At 36.0% G+C, this 19,331-nt stretch overlaps 1 protein-coding gene across 1 annotated transcript in view; it reads left to right on the top strand.

Annotated features, from left to right (window-relative positions):
- The first annotated feature begins 4,404 nt into the window (after positions 1-4,404).
- Positions 4,405-19,331, top strand: part of LOC118196613 (QRFP-like peptide receptor) — a 165,223-nt gene continuing 150,296 nt past the window's right edge. Inside the window, exon 1 of the mRNA XM_085812046.1 lies at positions 4,405-4,497. The gene's annotated coding sequence lies outside the window, so the exon portion shown is untranslated. The remainder of the gene's footprint in view (positions 4,498-19,331) is intronic.

The raw sequence follows: 19,331 nt of genomic DNA, 5'->3' as shown, positions 1-19,331 counted from the left end.
TATCAAAAAGTGTAATAATAGTGCCTGGTGTACTTCTCAAGGCTTGCTACGTTAAAATGCTAAATGTATTAGTTACTCAAGTAAACTAAGTATCTTAGATATACAATACGAACCTGGACAAAAGGGCAAAACTTTACAAGTGATAGAAGGCAGCTATACGAGCAATATTCGTCACAGGATGTATAGGCGGAACGCAAATGCGAGCCGCTAGATGGCATTGTAAATAAATGGTATGAAAAGGGTAGGTCCTCGCATCCAACGGCATTTTCTACCGTGGATTTCCCGAGAGGTTTGCTGATTATACGAACCACGCAAGGTGGTTCCATAGCTTGGCCGCCAAGATCACCGGATTTCTCTTGTTCGGACTTTTTTCTGTGGGGCCATATGAAAAGCCTAATCTATGACTGCCCCATTGAAACCAATATGAATCTAGTCGCCAGTATCGCCATTGCTGCCGGCGGTTTTGGGCAGATGCCTGGTGTCTTCGTAGATATGCGCCATCCGTGTCTCGCAGGTGTTAAGCCTGCATTACAGCTGGCGTGGGGTCTTTTGAGTAATTTCTGTGAGTATGTTCTGTTAATAAAATGTTTTCTGGTGTATCTCCTCTCATTCTTTAAATGTGACAGTAGAAAACTCTCTTTTAACTTTTTACCGCGCGCTCCAGCCTGCTTCTTGCGCTCCAGCCATACATTCTATGACGAATATTGCTCGTATAGCTGCCTTCTGTCACCCCCTAAAGTTTTGCCCTCTTGTTCAGATTCAGCCTGTATATTTCTCCGTCCTTTGTTAATCCGATAATTCAGTGTTACCTGTGATGTTGAATCTGATTATAATTTGTATCTACAAAATCGTCAGAATTTTTGCTTCTGTCCACTGTTTTCACTCATCTACATTACTTTTACTAACAGGCAACGAACACCCATTAACTACTATTTATTCGGTTCTTACGTACAGATGTCACGCAAAAACATCGTTAAATTATATTCGATTGCGGTCAAAATGGATATTTTCATTGAAATATGATACTCGAAAATTTTCGCGATTACCATACTTCCTTTACTTCATACTAAGAAATAAAAATGTGTAATGCACAATGGCTGTGCTTCATCTAATTCGTATAAACAGGTTTAAACACTCGAAAAATTTGCACAAAAGATAAAAGACAATTTAATACTAATAATTAAGTTTCAAGATTAGTTTCTCGCGAAACTTCTACGTTTAGGAGAATTTCGTATCTTGCTTAATGTGCAATATAAATAATGGCCTCTTTATTCTAAGATGTTCTCCACGATCTCATCTTCTAGACCATCACTCACTCCAAGCCATTCATCTCAATCTCATATCCAAACCATCGCTTTCCATTCCATAATCAATTACTTACCTATCATAAAGGAATAACTATGATAACAAGCTGTAACAAACACAGCTCACAAAGGAATAGCTATGATAACAAGATATCCTAATATTTATTTACACATAACAAAACGCTTATAAAGATTTTTGGTTTTTGCTGTGCTCTGCTACTGAGAATATAAAACAATGGTATATTTCAGTTATTAATACGAGGTTATTCAGTTATTAATACGAGGGGTCTTCTTTATTTCTGTGTCCTTGTATTTAGAAAAGTATAGCAAAAGGTTTACACATTAAAATTAAAATTAATTTAAAATAATTTAAATTATAACATAAGCATAAAAAATAAATAAATAAAAGTATTAACATTTAATAAAAAATTAAAGAACAATTAAAAACAATTAAACTGTAAACTCAAAACAAACTTCTAAAGAAGCATTAAATGGTCTCATTAATCTATAAGAGTTCAAGAAAAAAGGGCTCTTGTAGGTTTAATTTGACTTTGTAGGGTCCTGTTTATTTTTTAATAGTAGTTATTTTAATGAGTGAGCCTTTCTTGAATTCTCTTATTCCCCCTCGCGTTTCCTCGCCAGGATTTAAATGAAGTAGAGTGAATCGGAGTATTTAAAATGTTGGATGGAAATGGTTAGAAAGAGCGTGATTTCGCTTTTGTGAGCGCACATTTGTTAGTTTCTACCAACTGTTGATCTTAGTGGCGGCTACACATTCTTGCCTTCGATTTAGCATACTTCTGGTGTCGGTTTATGAGTCAACCTGTGAGTTTAAAATGAAATTTTGTAGTCTCGCATTACTCTTTATCTTTAAATTGTAGAAACATTGGGTATTTTGGGGGAAGCAGGACAGAGGAAAAATTATCAACGTCTTCGCCGGGAATAGAACCACGGACCTCTGGAATACGCATCCATCGTGCAGACCACTACACCACGAAAAGAAGGTGGGAGAAATACCTTATAAAGTTAGTATTACATTATCTTTCACGTTCTCACCGCAAGTGGTCGGTGATTTGTATAAGAACGTGGGTCCGCACCTTCTGTTAAATATTTTGTAGTCAATAAAAGGGTCTCTTACGCTGTCCCCTGGTTAGTTCATTCGTTAAAGTTTTACAAAATATGAAATTGATAATAAAACAAATTCCAAATTTCAAATTCGGTCTTCCACATGCCCATATTCGTTGGAGGATTACGGCATTCAAAATTCGATGGCTTTATGTGCCATTGTTTTATCATAATGAGAGAAATAGACATGCAGATTTTTCATTATTTAATTTTTTCAAATATAATGCAGGGCTCTAACATTTGGTGGCAACAGTTTGAAAATTGATTCCCCGTTTATAGTGATTCAGCGCAAAATCGCAAAACGAAAACAATAGTCCTTCAGGGACAAAGCCCTTTTGGACTTAAGAAAAGACAATTCTATATCTCCCGTTCTACTGGGCTGATTGACGAAATTCAAATTGCGTTTTTCATGTCTCGAAAGCGCGATTTAGGATATGTATTCGATTTGTATATAGCATTGTTCAAACATAGGTATTTTGGCACAAAAATCGGACTTCTTCTGAAATGACATGGCAATTTTGTTTTCCATATTTCGATTCTACGGCTCAAATTATGCCAAAATCCCAAGTTTTGTAAAAATCGCGCGAGTAGTTTTTTTAAAAAATTAGCTCTTAAAATTTTAGCTTTTCAATGTTAATTCAATTTGGTATGTATTTATTAATATCTCTTTTTTTTATGAAAATTATTTGGTTCCTTCTTGCACAGTTCGAAATTTAGGTTCATTCCAAATAAAATTCACCCATGTTTTTATAATTTACTTTTAAAATGTGCATTTTTAAATAATTTTTATACATTTTTCGAAAACAATTTTGAATTATAACCTATAAAAGTTTTACTATCATCTTAAAATATATGTATTTCTAAGCATACCTGCAAAAAATTGCAGCTTTCTATTCAAAATTTCCGAAGATATACGTGAATTTATATATTGGCGTATTTTGAAATTTTGCATATTTGTTGAAAGCGGTAATAACTAAAATGTGGTTAGGAAAATAAAGCAAAATTAAAAAACTGTGAATCTTAAAAGCAAAAAAAAAAAAAAAAAAAATTGTTAAGTTTTAGAAGAAACTAGAATCTGATCACCGCATAAAAATTTCTGTTTATTAATCTGAAATAATTTTAAGCTAAGCCATTACGACAGCTTTTTCAAATTTAAGAATGAGTCTCTTAGAAATAAAAGATATAGATTTGAAAATTAACTATTGAAAATGGCAAAGCCAAATGATAGTTAAAAAATTGTTATCATATTTCATCATAAAATAACGCTACATACAGATTTGTGAAATATTTTTGAAAAAATTATATTATTTAAGACGCAGCTATTTAGTTATTTCACTGGATCGCTGCCGCATGTTACTTGCTACAAATATTTCTCTCAAGTTTCCTTTAAGGTACAAAACCTTCTTATTGAAACTAATAAATACCTCTTCGAAATGGTTAAAAGGTGATTATTATTTGAATGAAGATACTAATAGAAGAATGCAGATAATTTCAGAGAAAAAATATCTTTCTTCAGATTAACCCCACAAACAAATCTACAAAACATATGGAAGGAAATAACAAGAGAAAAAAGAAAAAACAAGTGAATAGTGTTTCAAGTTGAAATAATTTATAATGTGTATGGATACCTATTTTATTGCACACGTTTTTTTATTAATCTGTAGAAATTTATCGTGAAACCCAATTTAAATTTCCTATTGTACTATCATTTTTGGTTAAAATAATGACACATAATTGAAATGCGTTGGACACATGCGACATCTCTGAATACAAAGGTGAAATGCCGGTGCCTTCCTTTATGTCATAATCACGCCAATTTTCTTTTCCTCGTTCTGAGAAAAAGCACGCTTCCACCAATGATAGCCTCCACCTTTACTGACGTCAAAGCAAAACTATCTATCTGATTGGCGGATCGTGCTTTTAGGAGGAATTAGTTCTTAACATGTGAGTTCAAGCTGAAACTGATTTTACTAGTGTGGGATTAAGTATTGTACATCTTGACAGTTTCTCATTCATCTCTTCGAGATCAGAATCGCCGGACGTGTTGATATTCCGCTGGCTTCGAAAGGTAACATTCATAAGATTCTTTTACATGTTGTGTATAATATACAATAAAGTATGGCATAATAAAGAAATAATGCTTAATTAGGAAAAAATTACGTAGGAAAAAAGAGTTTTAATACTTATTTTAATTAAAAATATCAATGTTGAAGTAGTTTGGAATTCATAAAATGTATTCGAAAATTACTGTTTGTGGTATTTTATGATATTTTAAAATGTGTTATATTTTTCTGTGCATTCAGTTTGAACAAATGTCGATTCAAACGATTGAAAAAAAGACAAATTAAAGTCAAATTCCTATTTACAGGAATAACGGTTGACTCAAAACCATGTTTTATCCGGTGGTGGTTAAAAAAAAAAAAAAAAACGTAAGAAAGAGAAGAAGACCTTTATGATAATTAACAGAAATGTGCTATACTTGTTTTTGAAGCAGTTTATTCCGAAGAATAAGTTTGAATAACTGGGTTCGAAATGCATTGTATTAGACTGAATATTAGATTATGTTTTTCCTCCTCAAAATGCATTTGTAATTCTTTATGCCTCTACGATACCCAATTTGAGAATTAGGAATCGTAGTAAGATTATTGATCACTTACTGTTATTAACACTAATGTAAAAGGAAATATATTTACGTAATTTTTATCTCAGGTATGACGGTTAAAGGTGTCAGTATCTCTTCTGAAGAATATTTTCAATATATAAAGCTGAAATAGCATATGTTGCTTGCCTTATAAGCTTTTTTTACTTTTTTAATTTTTACTTTCTAGCAAAAAATTTTTTAAATGCAGGATCGAGTTATTTTTGATATCCTCAAATATTCGTGCCCATTCAGTAAACGTACAGCAAATAAAAAATACTTACAGGCGTAGGATATATATATTTATTTAGTCGACTGATATTTTATTTTAAATCATAAATTGATTTCGCATCTCATCGAAATTTTATGTGATAAACAGCAAGTAGTTTTTAAAGAAATATTTAATAATTTATTTTCATTTTCTTTTCTGAATCGATCAAGACAAATTACTGTTCTATTACTTTATTAAAATAAGCTACAAAACATAAATTGGTCCAGTGGTTTGTAGATAGTTTGCGATAAACATATATGTATATATGTGTGTGAGTGTGTATGTATAAAAATGTATACATATAAATTCAAACTAAGGTAATTAAAAGTAAATTAAAAAAGCCTATGACTTGCGCTAAAGCTGCAAAGTAATAAACCAATAATTCATTATAATTTATAAGAAAACTTTCCATATACCATTTCCAAGGTTAATTTAAAACAAGTTTAATTTAAAACAAGTCAAGTTTAATTTAAAACCATGAATGAAAACAATTTTTAGTCAGAATTTATATTAGCATTTTAAATAGTAATTTCAATCTCTTTGTTTAAAATTACAAAAATCTGCTAAGAAAAATCTTCAATCGCAAAAATACCAAAACCAAAAGTAAATATTTTAAGTATTGAAAAGGTGATCGCAGATTAATCGACTTAGCAAGGGAATAAACCAATCTACCATCAATTAACAACAACTTAATTAATAGAGAGTGTTTCATCTTATTTCCAAGTAAGCATCAAATTATTTGCTAGATCCAAACCATAAGTCACAATTAATACTCAATCCAAATAAAGACATTAGTCCATTTAAGCCCAAAGAATCCTGTTAAAATAAAATAGCAAATAATCTTAAAATTAGCCTATAATTTATATGTAAGTTTCTCATTAGGAACACAGTTAAATCTCAACGAGATGCTTACTTTAGAACATAATATCCTTTACACTCTCATTTTCACCTACTAGCTGCCGAGAGGTAAAACACTCGTAATGTAAATCATGAAAGCATGGCAGCTTTCATGGTTTTCTCTACGTGTAAGGTAAATGCCAACTGGCTTTCCTTAAAAACTGTTTCACTAAAACATCCTTTCCTTTAGGCAAACAGTCCTCTTAAACCAATAAATCAGAAACAGTGATTTTGCATGTTCTTCCGGGGTTACGACAATAACTTCATCTTAAATTCCTGTAACAGAGATGGGTTTGGTTTATTTTATAATCGCAAAGCATACGACGGTTGTATGCCTAAGGGAAGGGACGCCTTCGTGGAGGATTTTCTAAGGAACCTGGATCGTATATATATTACGCATGAAGAAAACCACGAAACCGCCCGTACATCCAGCCAATTCGTAGGGATTCGAACCCTAACCAGACTACCAGTGTTCAGCTGATCGTCTGCTGGTGGGCCAAATAGAAATGGGAATAAAGATATTTTATAATATTATTTTGAGTTGTTTTATGCATTTTTCTTAGATCACATATACTGTATCTCCGATTTTATGTTAAATTACAAACTATAATTAAGAATTATGCGAAAAATAAAGCTATTTTTATTAACAAACCTCGTTAATTATTTTTTCAAAAACATTTTCGAACATTAAAATTTCAACATGCAAACTAAATTTATGAATAATAAATTAATTAATAAAAATTAAAATGAGTAATTCGACATTAAGAGAGTCTGAGTAAAATATCCTGTCTCCATGCAACAGTGACTCTGAAATTTAAAATAATGTAGAATTCCAATTAATCGAATTAACTGAGATTACAGTCCAGTTAGATATTATAAAAAGCCAAATAACTTTTATCTCATCATAAATACATATTTTTTTGCAATATAATCTGGAAATTTTATTTTTCCAATCATCGAATATTATTTCAGCATTTCACAATTTAAAAAAGTAAAATACTTTTATTTTCTAAAAACGAAATGCAAAACATATATTTTACACAAAAATAAAACAATAATATATATATTTTTTTGCATAAACACAGCTTTTTTTTTTTCCAAATGAAATAAAAATATGAATCTACTTTTAATAGAGATTCTGAACCTAAAAAAGCCTATAATTTATATGTAAGTGCTTTTCCATTAAAGTTTCTGGGATAGTTATTTATTGGCATATCTGTCAAGTAACGTTCTCCTAAATTAACTCAATGGTTTCTTTAAAAATTTGCTCTAAGCTGTTTTATCTTTTTATGTTATTTAAATGAAGGAAAACTGAAAGAAATAAAAATACAAATTGTGAAAGAAAAGTGGAGATGAAAGAGGAACTTTTCTTTAAAAACAACGTTGTGACATACGGCGAAAAAAATTGTTAATTACAAAAATGCAGCAAATGTCCACAAAAATTATCATTTGGATGTATTACAAATTAAATGTACTTTAAATTACATCACATTATATATCTGTTAGATATAAAATACATAAATCAACTTTATAATTTGATTTAGTAATTAGCCTATAATTCCACGTTTTTTAATTTGAGTATTTCCTCTTATTTCTTTGTTTTCCCCATGTGTAACGTGTATACGAGCCAGTTTCCCTTAAAATGTCCTCCACGAAGGCATTCCTCCCTTTGGGCAGATAGCCCTCGAGGCTTTGCCATAATCACACACACACCTTTTATTCCTAAAAAAAAATTAATAACATTTCTGGACTGCATCATTTCCAGATCAATCTATCTTGCATGCCTTGCGTAACGTTCTGACGTACCTGATTTGGGACCTAAACTCAAAATTTCGAGAACTGAAACTTTTCTAACCTAAACCGAAACCTTCCTTCTTGGTGAGTTTCCATATTGGATAAATGCGCACTTCGCTTCTACCTTCTGTGCTGCTTGGACGGTCTTTCGCTATGCTTTTCTTCCTATAGCAATAGTATCAAAAATGTAAATGTTCTGGAAATAGGCACGATTTGATTGTCAAGTGAATTGTGGCCACTAATGTCAATTTGCATTTGATCCTCCTCGACTACCAAGTTTCCTAGTCATTAAGGATTTCACATTCTATGCAATCAGTATCATTACTATTTTAGACTTGCTGCTACTAACTGTGCAGCCCTTTTTCTCTTCCCACTTTGCCATCTGCTTAGATGCTTGTTTGCCGCTTTACTTTTTGTCCATTGTCTGACTCCGTAAGCATTGAAAACTGTGCAATGCATATCGTGCCCATAATAATAATAATATGTAAATCAATATTGTGTCCCTCGAAGTGCTTCATTTAGTAATAAAATTATATAGAATTTGATGACGTTTATCTGTGAATGTCATCCTTGTAGGTAAGAAAATATGAAACTCAAAATAACACATTTTAATTTGAGTACCTCTCCTCCCTATTCTAAAAATAGTAATAACAAGCTCTTAGAAACTTACGTATGCAGGACTTTAGGAGGGCGCGTGCCATCTATAAAAACACATATACCAAGCGAAGCTCTCTTCATGGAGAAATTTTTGTACCGAAACTACGCATTCTTACGGACAAGCTTACAAAATCTCGATGAATAAAGTGTTCAGGCCTACCTCACTTCCACAGAGTATCCATCCCACTGCCAATTCAACAGCAGAGGTAGCCAAATTTCTCCTTAACAATATCTTTCCTGATGACGATCCGGATGAAGACCTGGAAAAACATCGTTCCCTACGCCAAAATTTTGAGAATTACTCTACATTTGGTATGCAAGACACAGAACCTCCTCCATCCAGAGCAGAAGTTGACCGCATCATAAAAACACTCTCACCTCGTAAAGTACCAGGTCCGGATGGAGTCGATAATCAAGTGATTAAAATCATCTTCCAAAAATTCCTAGTCTTAATCTTGGCTTTTCTGACTGCATGCTGGCGTCTCCGGTTTTTCCCCGCTGGTACTAAAACGGCTGAACTGGCCCTTTTTCTAAAACCAAGAAAAGTCTCTTTCCTTCCTTCCTCATATAGGCCAGTTTGTCTCCTGCCTGCTCTGGGTAAACTACTTGAGCGAGTTGTACTCGGCAGACTCGTGTACTTCATTGAACGATCTAAACGTCTTCATCAGAATCAATTCGGTTCCAAACCAGGTATGTCCACGGAGCACGCATTGAGTCAGCTGTTGGATATAATACTCACTAACAAAATGGAAGGTAGGCACACAGCAATCGTATCCCTCGATATACAAGGAGCTTTCGACTCGCTGTGATGGCCCGACATCATGAACAGTTTGGATGCCCTTAAATGCTCTGCTTCCATAACACACCTGATTCGCAGCTATCTAGACAAAAGACAAGTTTTAATGACGTTAGACAGGGAATTGGTAAGGAAGGGTCTTAAGAGGAGATGTCCGCAAGGTTCCTGTCTTGGACCCGTTCTTTGGAACATTGTTGCTAACTCATTTTTTTTCAGTCTTTGAAAACAAAGAAGGAGTAAGGCTTTTAGCATACGCAGACGATTTTTTATTCATTGTAGCAGGCCGAAGCGACCTTAAATTGCGAACTCAGGATAGCCTTAATTTATTTGCTGACTGGGTGAGAGAACATAAACTGAAACTCTCGGTGCCTAAAACACAAGCACTCATAATTAGTCGAGGCTCTCCATTACGTAGAAACCCCTGTCTAAAACTCTTGGGGTCCTCCATTAAATGTGTTAAACAACTTAAGTACCTAGGAGTAGTAATAGATAATAGACTTTCCTGGCAACCACACATCTCTTCTTTAAAGTTAAGAATCAATATACTGACTACTTCCATGCGATCAACAACCTCGTTAAGATGGGGTATCCCATGTCACTTGCTTAGAATATGGTACAAGACAGTAGTGGAAAGAATTATTCTATATGCCGCTGCTATTTGGGGAACTAACATCTCTTCCCAAATGAGACGTTCACTACTCTCCATACAGCGACACCAGCTTCTTCTCATTTGCAAGGCTTATCGTATCACGTCCACGGCAGCCTTACAAATTATCGCAGGCACGCCGCCGCTGGACTTGTTAATTGAACGAGAGGCTGCAGTGGTTAACGTAAGCAGACTACGACACACCATGAGTCTCTGGGGACAAATTTATATCCATACTGATTATGAGCATCACACACCGCAAGCTACCTGCCACCCTGCTAAAAATAACCTTGTGGACATTATCTACTTTAATAGAACACGGGACCTGGGATTTGCAAATGGTGATTTCACTGACGGCTCTAAAACTCCAGGGGGCACGGGAAGCGGATTTTGTATACTATCTGGAGGAGCTTTAACGTATGAGTGGAAAAGAAAGCTCGCTTCTGAAAACTCTGTCTTTCAGGCGGAACTCATAGCAATCAGAGCAGCTCTTCTCCACCTGAAGAATAATCCCACAGTGCCAATATCATCTACACAGACTCAGCCTCAAGCCTCGCTGCGATAGCTGGAATTCGTTCTCGCAGTCCTATTGTCAGCAGCATTAGAGTCATTCTAACACACATGCCTGCATCGCAAAGACCCTCACTCATCTGGGTGCCCGCTCATACGGGAATAGAAGGAAATGAAAGAGCAGATGTTCTCGCAAAGGAAGCAGCAGATTCATCCACTTTGCGAGAAGTCCCGACCCTTAGACCAGTCTGAGACCTAAAGAGTCGGACATTCCATCAGCTCCTAAGAATATGGCAAGAACGTTGGGATCAAGCCTCCACAGGGAGACGTGTTTACAACCTCATTCCCAAGGTCAAGACAACAATCCAAATTAATAGTAATTACATGACGTATTTCCTCACTGGTCATGGGCCCTTTCCTTCATACCTCTGCCGCTTTGGCTTTAGAGAGAATGGTAACTGCGAATGAGGGAAGGAGGGTCATCCAGATCATTTTGTGTTCTCCTGCCCACACACAGCACTTAACAGCCTCAAGCAACCAGAAGCCAGATTCTGGCCAAATTGGTTCCAGAATCTACAAAGTAACAGTGTTGCCCAGCGGAAACTGAAAACAATAATTGACTACTGTACTAGCATTTACTCTTCTGACGCTGGAAGATAGTAGCCATATAGTACATACTTGAGTCGTATCTAACACACATTAGGTTCTAACAATGCCATTTCTAAGCACAGTCCTCTTAGAAATAGACATCGCACCTTCAGTATGGCATTAACTCTTCTTAAAATGGGACATTTATTAACCTGAAAACAGAATAATTGCTCTGCAAAGCCTAGCAGTATGCACGTTAGAAATATATAAGCTAGTTCAATGTGTCAGCAACAGAGTATGTATGTTCAATATGTAATTTTGTATTTATGCTATGCCAGGTTTTCATACACAAAGTTTGTACTGTACCTGAATGTTGTACTGTATCTGTACATGTTTATATCTTTTATTTATGGTACCTAATTTATACTAAGGATCTCGCGTACCTCAATTTCATGCTTCTTGTAAACTTTAACTATCACGATAACGTATATGTATGAGTGTATATATCAATATTGAGAGTATGTATACTTCTATTTGTTTCGGAATATCTATGTATGTAAGTTTGTATATATCTGTATATGAGTTTGCACTTATATTTATATACATATATTTTGATTGTACTCTTCTTCAAGTGCCTTGTATGCACATGTATACATTTATTTGTACATTGTTGTACTCTTCTTCAAGTGCCTTGTATGCACATATATATATTTCTTTGTACATTGTTGTACTCAAGTGCCTTGTATGCATATGTATATCTCTTTTTTGCATTTTATGGCCAGGGCTGCGGCCTGGTAGCTAGTGGTTGACTCCCGCCGAGTTGGTAACCAATTCTGCATGGATATATCTATACCTGGGTCGGAAGCCAACTCCGCGGTTTAGCTTCCCTGACCACTATACCGACTGAGTGGCTCGTTACGAAATTTGGTACGCAAAAAATCTTGATCGAACATGCAAATGAACAGGAATTGCGATCATAGCGCGCATTTCGTGGTCGAACGTGGTCGCATTGTACGGTTGCGTGAAGTCGGGTGGTCATACAGAGCAATAGACCACCACCTACAGCGTAAGACACTGCTGTGCAAAGCTGTTGGCAGAAATAGTTGCTACAAGGAAATTGCCGGCGAAATCAAGTCTCTGGAAGGCCAAGGAGCACAAATGCGAGGCAAGATAGGATGATTGTTCGCCAGGCCCGAACCGCCCCATCGTTATCATTTTCAATTATTCAACGCACTACATCCACGTCTATACCTCCCGCGGTATCATCCACCATCTGACGGCGCTTGTCTGAGGCGGTGTTACGCTCAAAGAGGCACTTAAGGTTTGAAGCCACAACATTGGTGGAGTCGTCTGTCTGGAGTGGTGTCGCAGCCGATCATCATGACTGCTACCATACTAGCATCGTATAGCGTTCAGAGATGAATCCTGCTTCACTCTTGAAGCAGATGACCACCGTGTTCGTGTCTGGGTCCCCGTCAGCCTTTGTTTTACAAAGGCATAAGCCATAACCCCTGGTGTGATGGTGTGGGGCACTATTTCTTATGACAGCAGGTCATCTTTAGTCATCTTCCGTACATCATTAACAGCTCAACTATATATTGATACCATCCTGCGGCCGGTTGCATTACCCTTCATGGCACGTCCTCCTGGGACCATTTTCCAACAAGATAATGCCAGGCCACATACCGCTCGCATATCTCTGGACTGTCTTCGTGCGGTTGATACTTTTCCTTGGCCAGCAAAGTCGCCAGACATTTCCCCAATCGAACATGTCTGGGACATGGTAGGGCGCCATATTCGGGCACCACAAAATATCGCAGATCTGGAGCAATATCTGATTAATGCCTGGCAGTATGTGTAGCAGGATGACATTAGGAACCTCTACCACTCCTTGCCTCGACGAATTCAAGCATGCATTGATGCCAGGGGTGGTTCGACCAACTACTAATTTGAACACTCAATGAGTGATTGTAAGGCGTGAACAGATACTATAACCTTGATTTTTTAATTATTTTATTATCTGTGTATGAGCTATACACATATTTAATTTCATCAAGAACAATCACTTCCTTCATGGTGCTTCGATTTTTTTTGCAAAAGAGTGTATATATATGCGCTCAAGCAGTTACTCGACCAACCTACGCTGAAGCAGTTACTCAACCAACCAAGCATACGCTGCTTATATATTATAAAGATTACTCAAATGCAACCAAGAAAGAGCTCAAAGAGAAACTTAGTACAGAATTTCCTCTTCATTTAATAGAGTCAAAGTTTCTATCATAAGACATATACAAAAGGAAGGATTAGCAGTTGACTGCTATACTAAAGAAGATATCAGGAAATTAGCTAAAACATTACAAAGTCAGCAAGGAACAGAAATTGTGCAAACAAAACTACCTTCGACCAGACTTCCATGAGTGGCTATCCATAATATTCCCCCAAGCAGAAATAAAAAGAGTTCTCAGCTCAGACTTTAATATCACTAAAAACAGGCCAAAGTCCTGTACAGGCTTAAAGACAGAAATCAATAAGTCAAATAGGTTGTGGAATGCCAACCTTTAGCTTTCAGCCTTGGTAGTAGGCTTGCTCATCGTATCACCAAATATTTCAACACAAAAAGATGCTACAGATATCAGGCATCTGTATATAGGCATACAGATAGCAAGCATATAAGAACGAACAATATTGCGCATACTATTCCGGAAACCATAATATCAAAGACTGTGGGGCAAGAAGAGCAACCTGTATTAACTGCGCAGACTTTAACTATCGTACCAACAGAAATAACAGAATTTCAAGCGAACACCCAGCATATGCAGTCACCTATTCAACATATACGAAATACGTTGAATGCCTCAAACGAAGCACACAATATGAATAATCAATCATCAGGCACCTCATAATACCCAAAGTCCTGACAATAGCAACAACCTACAGCCTAACATTGCAACTCCTAGTCAAATCAACCTCAAAAAGACCCAATTAAATGCCCTCAAATAAACCTCCAACGAGCTGCAGCTGCCGCGTCCCAAGTCATCATGTTCGCCGTTACTTATGATATAGACTTTCTCATACTTCAAAAATCCTATTGTATAGGAGGGCAAGTCGCCAGCCTACCATTAACTTGGACAATATATCAACAAATAGCAATGTCAAAGTAACAGACTCCACGAGCTGCAATAGCCGCAATGGGCATCCCAAATAGTGAAACTTTATAGGCACTTTGTTGCATTTACAATAGCGTAGAATTTATAATTACCTCCGTCTATTCACCGCCTCTGGATAATATTGGTAACTCACTGGCACATTTTTATGAAATCAAACAAAAATTTCCTACAATAGCTTAAATTCTTGGCGGAGACTTTAACGCACATAATGTTATCTGGGGCTATTCTGCAATAAATCCTAAAGGGCAAGAAATGAAAGATTTTCTTGCAATCAATAACTTATATTTGCACAACACTCTAAATGGCCTCCCTATTTTGATAATATATACAACCAACGATGGCCAGATCTTACTATCTCCACCAGTGACATAGCCAATCAAATTCAATTATAGACAGTAATGGACAATGAAAGTTGTTCTGATCACAAGTACATCCATTTTACCATCAATTTCAATTTTAAGCTTGCTAAACAGTGACAGATTAATTATATATAAAATCTTACACTCTGCAGATTGGCGACATTCTAAATGCTACTATATGTGAGGGCAAGTGGAAGCTTGCGCATTCTGGTGTACTAGATTAATCTATAAGTGTTTTGGCTCATCTGCAGAAAGAGAAGCGTTCTGATTTCTTCAGAAAAAAACAACTGAATCTAATATTATAATGAATTGTCTCGTTCCCTGCCTGTGCTTCGCGGCGTAAGTGGTTAACACGTTCATTTGGCATTTGGAAGTTCCCTGTTTTAAATCTTCACGGTGACACTTCAGATTGTTCCAGTCTCTTCCCTGAAAGAAAAACACCCTAATAATTATCTGCAGTGCTATTAAGGTGTTTGTCGATGATGACAGATTGGGGTACTTCGTTTGATTATTTTAAAGCGCGCGAGGTTAATTTGCTTAAGTAGAGGGATGCCTTCGCAAAGGACTTTGCAAGGAAAACTGGCTCGTATCCACGTTACATTTGGGGAACACCACGAAAACTCCCATGCAGTCAGCCTGTTCTCCAGAATCTGGACCCAGATCGAGCGATCAGTGTTTAGCGACTTTATCATTCAGCTGCTGTTGAGCCCCAAAAATGACGCAATGATACTTCTGTATTGTAATGTATCGTCATCGAATCAGTCAATACTATTCGAAGTTTTGTTGTCACATTAATTATGTATGTCAAACGATGAAAATGTGTGGGGCAATTCGCCCAGAGCTATTAATTTCGTTGTGGCATTTTTGCGTTGATTCACCGTAAACGTTGATTCAATTTTCAAATTGTTGCCACCACATATTAAAGCCCTGTATTATATTTAAAGAAATTAAATAATGAATAATCTGTACGAATGTATGTTTCTCCCTTGTGATAAAACAACGGTACCTGGAGCAATCCAATTTTGAATAATATACGTTTCCACCCTAATTTAGGGATCCGGAAGCCCAAATTTGGAATTTGTTTTATTACCTATAACATATTTTGTACAACTTTAATGAATTTTTGATTACCAAACTCAAAGATTTCAAAGCGTGCGATGGCAACACTGTACGGAAAAGAATACATTTTTATCGACGCGAGACTGTGCATCGGAACTTTTAAAGATATGCTCATTTTAAAATTATTTTGCCATATTGCTGTTGAATTCAATGTTACTATTTAAGTGCGAGAAACTTGATATATAATAAATAAAGGTAACACACAAAAGGTTAAAAAACGCCCCTTTGGGCATAATATAAAATCTGAAACCTTTCAGATTGTTTTTGCTTTATTTTGAAGTTTAATTTATGCATTAATATTTTTTGTGGTTATTCTTGCTGTTCAGACAACGCAACCTACATAAAAAAAGATATTAAAGCTCTCATTTTTATACCTTGAATGTAAAATATCTTCACACATTGTACTGAAATCTTCATTCTGATCCGAGCACATAATTTTTAACTACTTTGTATGTTCGTATATCTGTTTCTGATTCTTCTACCTTAGCGAGAATAGGATTTAAGGAATTTTATTGTCTTTAGGAGATTCGCTAAGTAGGCAATCGAATGCGTGATATGGAATACCATAAGCGTCGTTTTATTTCGACGCCTGAAAGATAATAATTTGCATCTTATTATTTCTACAGATCAGAGTATAGGTGTAAAGAAAATTAGACGAAATGAGAAATAATTTCAAAACTACTCTAGGTGATATTTTCTTTCAGTGCTTCTGTATTTGCCAATAGTATGTAGGCAGTGTGTGGGCGTCGCAGATTCATTTTAATGCCAGGATAGTTTTCAAACGCTGAAAATGTCATCGAGAAACTGCGATGAGAATCTAGATGCTTCTTAATATGCTGTATTTAAGTACAATGTATTGTTCTGCACATTTGTTAATTCGTTCATATTTACTGACATTTGCTTCTCTTTCCATCTGCTATTGAGCGAATTTTACTTTTAATTTTTCTAACTTCCTCTCTTATTTATATTTCAAGAAAAAGTCCATTTTTACTATCTTCATCTTTTATATTGTTAAGTATTTTCTACATAGATAGATAATTCTAGTGAAATTGAATGTGAAATGAGAAACGATGCTGTGACGGAAAAATAATAATAAAGAAGCAAGTCTATTTAACATTGCGTAAATGTTAAATAGACTTGCTCCTGTATCCTATCTCGCTAATTTGGCGAGAAATGGCCAAGCTGGCAGTGATTTTGGCGATTCATTTTTGTCGCCTAATTTGGCGGAAAATCGCCAAAAGTCACCTGACACGGCGATTATTTGGCGACATTCTTGTACGGCCCCTGCACAACTGTAATGGATATTGTAATTGAATAACTGTAGTTGATTCATGTATCAGCTGTCACCGTTTCCGGCCCTCATGTATGCCTCCCAGAAATTTCGAGAAACAGAAAGTATTCAGTATAAATCGAGATTTTGCGATGGCCAGGGGAAGACTATATAAGGCTCGAGAGAGCAGCATCAGTTTCTCGGCTGTTAATTGTTAGTTCAGCGCGACTTCGGAGTATTGAGATATCCCAGAGAGCTTCGCCTTTTAGATGCGCTTTATGCCTAACTTTCTGAGTAGTCTGAAGTGTAAATAAATTCAATCAAGCTTCAGTGTGCATTAGTCTATTACGAACCGGCAAGCAACAATATTGTTACGAAATGTACAGGCGTGGTAAGATAGCTTCCCTGCAAAGCAAGTTTAGGTTTGCCATAAAATGGCAAGTGAATGCAAGGTTGCCACATTTGGCGAGAAATCGCCCGTTTGGCGACAATTGGCGTATGCCATGGACGGATGGAGAACCTTCTGGAACGAATTCTTACCGGTTTAGCCCAGAATGTTCTCGAACACAAGCCGAAAGCTATATAAACCCTGCTAGTCCGCAGTCAGTTACTGAGTGTGCTTCGAGAATGCGAGATAGTCTCGAGTTAGTCAGTCCGTGCAGAGTTGAGTTGACAGCCGAGCAGCGAGTGCCGAGTGGGTTGTCGAGTGCATCACATCGTCGAGAGAGTATGTTGAGCTCCGGGAACGACTGAATCGAAGAGTCGGGAGCCGTGCTCTGTGTGTCGTCGAGTGCATTGCGAGTTGTAACGTGGAGAGTCTCGAGAGTACGTGGAGTTCCGAGAACGACCGAGCAGAGTCGCTAGCTGTACTCTGGTGCTTTGCAGTGAAGCTATCTTCACCGCGATAGCCTGATAACCTGAAGGCTGTGTCGCTGATTATTCCAGTGTGTTTATAGTAGTTCTTCGACAATTGTAAAACGTGATTTTGGAGCTGTCCTGATTAATATTGATAAATAAAGTGTGTTTCGATAATATTCCATCAAGTAGTGTTGCCATTATTCACTCCAAATCAACACGAACTCGTACGAACCTAAAGAAGAAAATAATGAACATACAAGAAATAGAGATTAAGGGAATATGTCCTTCCGTACACACTTTGATGATACTTTATGGGTCCTATAGCACCTAAACGCTTGTCCCTCTGCCCCTAAGACTTCATAGTTTTTCTACTTGTGACATAAGCTTTCAGAAAATATTATGGGTTTCCGGAAAACCGGTACCAAAGGAGAGAAGGTCTACTTGTCAGAAGCACATACAATTTTCCTGTTTCTGTGTATGAAAATTATATATAAATTAAGAATCAAATACACGATCTTTCTCTCTGATGTACATTTTCATTTACATATATCCATAAAATTTATAATATTAATTCCCAGTTTCAAAATCTGAATATTTCGTTTCCCTTATAAGTTAAATATTTACTTTATGTAACGTTAGATAGCAAAATGAATGAAACAAGAATTAGGATGTAAATGATAATTTAAATTGCCTGCAACTATCAGAAGAAGTAAATAAAAAATCCCAAACAATTCTGAATTATGTATAATATAGCATATGGAGTTCAAAATATCTTTATTTAATTACAATAACGTATTTTAATATGTTTGAATTTATATCTCTTAAATATGCTATAAAAATTTTAAGAACTACATTTATTATTTATAAATCGCTTCATGTATTAAGTAGTTACAGATTAATAAAACTGTAGACAGATAAAAATCTTACGTTCTGCCGAATGGCAACACGGGTTCTGTGGGAGGCGCGTCGAAGCTAAATAAACAGCTTATAATTAAGATTCAAGTACAATAACACGCCGAACAAGCATTAATTCAAAAATCGAACAACAAAATCACGTACGCTATCCATGGACTTTATAAGAAATAGACTAACCCAATTGCGTTTTCTCCCTTGTCTGGCGCGTTCCTGGCTGTCACCTTGATCACATCCGGAGGAGTAGGGACGACTTCCAGAAATTAGCAATGGTTGGCTATTGCAGCGCGTACAATTGTCACGAAAAAGCTGGTGCTAGTGCCTCATTTAACAAGTAAGAATTTTTAAATATTTTTATTTTTGACACTGAGATTGCTTTTTAAATATTTAGCATGTTTTTCAAGCATAATTAACGTTCTA

This window comes from Stegodyphus dumicola, chromosome 1 (genome assembly GCF_044657685.1).
Source record: "Stegodyphus dumicola isolate Sdum_Otavi_A_Nest chromosome 1, ASM4465768v1".
In the NCBI taxonomy this organism is placed as follows: Eukaryota; Metazoa; Arthropoda; class Arachnida; order Araneae; family Eresidae; genus Stegodyphus; species Stegodyphus dumicola.
Note: the sequence above shows the minus strand (reverse complement) of the source record. Positions and strands in the feature narration are given on the sequence as shown.